The sequence below is a fragment of the Aythya ferina genome (assembly GCF_964211825.1).
Source record: "Aythya ferina genome assembly, contig: HAP1_SCAFFOLD_79, whole genome shotgun sequence".
Classification (NCBI taxonomy): domain Eukaryota; kingdom Metazoa; phylum Chordata; class Aves; order Anseriformes; family Anatidae; genus Aythya; species Aythya ferina.
This window is the reverse complement of record NW_028181433.1, coordinates 568,258-570,566: the sequence shown is the minus strand read 5'-3', so window position 1 is coordinate 570,566 and position 2,309 is coordinate 568,258. Positions and strand designations below refer to the sequence as shown.

At 46.8% G+C, this 2,309-nt stretch overlaps 1 pseudogene across 1 annotated transcript; it reads left to right on the top strand.

The window, feature by feature from the left end:
- The first annotated feature begins 518 nt into the window (after positions 1 to 518).
- LOC311428426 (E3 ubiquitin-protein ligase RNF114-like) lies at positions 519 to 1,625 on the top strand (annotated as a pseudogene). The gene is made up of 2 exons: positions 519 to 1,148; positions 1,363 to 1,625. The product of its transcript is annotated as an E3 ubiquitin-protein ligase RNF114-like (transcript).
- Positions 1,626 to 2,309: the final 684 nt, after the last annotated feature.

Here is a 2,309-nt window from a genome sequence, read left to right as displayed (position 1 = left end):
TACAAGCCAGGATGCTGTTGGCCTTCTTGGCCACCTGAGCACACCGCTGGCTCATATTCAGCCGACTATCCACCATCACTCCCAGGTCCTTCTCTGCCAGGCAGCTCTCCAACCACTCATCTCCCAGCCTGTAGCTCTGCTTGGGGTTATTGCGCCCCAGGTGCAGGACCCGGCACTTGGCCTTGTTGAACTTCATGCAGTTGGCCTCAGCCCATCGGTGCAGCCTATCCAGATCCTCCTGCAGAGCTTTCCTACCCTCGAGCAGATCGACACACGCACCTAACTTGGTGTCATCTGCAAACTTACTGAGGGTGCACTCAATGCCCTCATCCAGATCATCGATGAAGATATTAAAGAGGACCGGCCCCAGCACTGAGCCCTGGGGGACGCCACTAGTGACTGGCCTCCAACTGGACTTGACTCCATTTACCACAACTCTTTGGGCCCGGCTATCCAGCCAGTTTCTAACCCAACGAAGCGTGCGCCAGGGGCGTGGCTGTGCGGCGGCCGCCGGCGAGATGGCGGTGGCAGGGGGCGGTGGCGGATCCTCGGCATCCTGCGCACCCTCCACCCGCGGCCTCGAGCGGCCCGACCCGCTGGCGCGCTTCACCTGCCCCGTGTGCCTCGAGGTGTTCGACAGCCCCATGTGCGTCCCCTGCGGACACGTGTTTTGCACACCATGCCTGCAGGAGTGCCTCAAGCTCAAAAAGCCAGTCTGTGGTGTCTGCCGCAGCACCCTGGCGCCTGGCAGCAGGGCTCTGGACTTGGAAAAGCAGTTCGAAGCGACAGAAACCACTTGTAACGGCTGCAACAAAAAGATGTTTCTCTCAAAGATGCGCAGCCACGCAGCTTCTTGTTCAAAGTACCAGAACTATATCATGGAAGGTGTGAAAGCTGTGACTAAAGAACCACTCCACAACACCAGGAACTTCCCCAATCGCTTCACCTTTCCTTGTCCATATTGCAGCAAGAAAAGCTTTGATCAAGAAGGACTAGTTGAGCACTGAAAAACATTGCACAGCATGGATGCAAAACAAGTGGTTTGCCCAATTTGTGCCTCGATGCCGTGGGGAGATCCAAATTACAGGAGTGCTAACTTCATGGAACACCTTCAGAGACGACACCGGTTTTCATACGATACTTTTGTGGTACGTGTTTCTTCATCCTTGGAATACGTGAGCCTGATGACTCTTAAAACCCAGCTTTTTTTATGTAGCCACTACTGTAAAATGTAGTCCTTGCAGATGGTATAATGCGAGAAGTTGAATTACTGTTAAGTCAGAGGAGGAGACAGCTGGTTTTGTGTTGTGTTAACCAATATGGCCCTGGCAGTAAAAGAATTTCTGTACCCTTCGTTCATAGGATTATGATGCTGATGAAGATGATATGATGGCACAGGTTTTGATGCGTTCTTTGCGGGATAAATAAAATAAAAAAGAAGACTAATTGTCAAACCAAGCTTCCATGAGAGGGAAATGGCCAGCATTCTTGCACTTCTCCCTGTCCATGCCAAGATGAACTCAGGCATTCAGAAATATGGAAGACTTTAATCTTAGTTTTGAATCCCCATTTGATCTTTTGGTATCATTCTTGTTTTTTATTAATATGACTATGTTGTTCAACCACGTAAGGCTAATTTTCTTTTTTGTTTCACACAAAGCTTATTTATAGGTCAGTGTGGAGGAGACAGTTCTGTTTTCCTTCACATCTGCCTGTTTTCTGATTGCTTTCTGCCAGTTGTGCTAGTTTGACTAAAGCCAGAAATACTCCAAATTGACTGGCATGAACTAGCTGGTAAACCTCTTCTTCCCCTGATCTTGTTTACATTTCGTAAATGATAGTATGAGAGGTGTCTTTGTGGCTCTTTTCCTTTAGTGAGACCCCTAGGTGCTAACTCACCAGATTAGTTCCTGTTTCAGCTGGCCTATGATGCCTGTGATTTCATGATGTTTACCAGTGTGTGAATTCTCACAGGCAGCCTCTCAATTATATGGAAAACATGTCTCCAGTATGTCTTCAAACTGCAACATTCCTTAGCAAAAATGTTTGAAGCTGAGTAAGAAACTAGTTCAAAACACTTTAGTTCTATACCTGATTACGATTTTGTTCCATACTTTGACCATAATTTCTAGCCTGCCTGGAAAACAGAACTTTGGTGTTAGCTAAAATGCATAACTTTCAACTGTTATAGCAAATATTAATCATTTGTTGGCCTTATTAAATTGGTGTTTAAAAAATCGGTTTTCTAGGAATCTTAAGCCTTATGCTTGTAGGGGAATTCAGAAGCTTTTTCAATATCCGTATCTTAT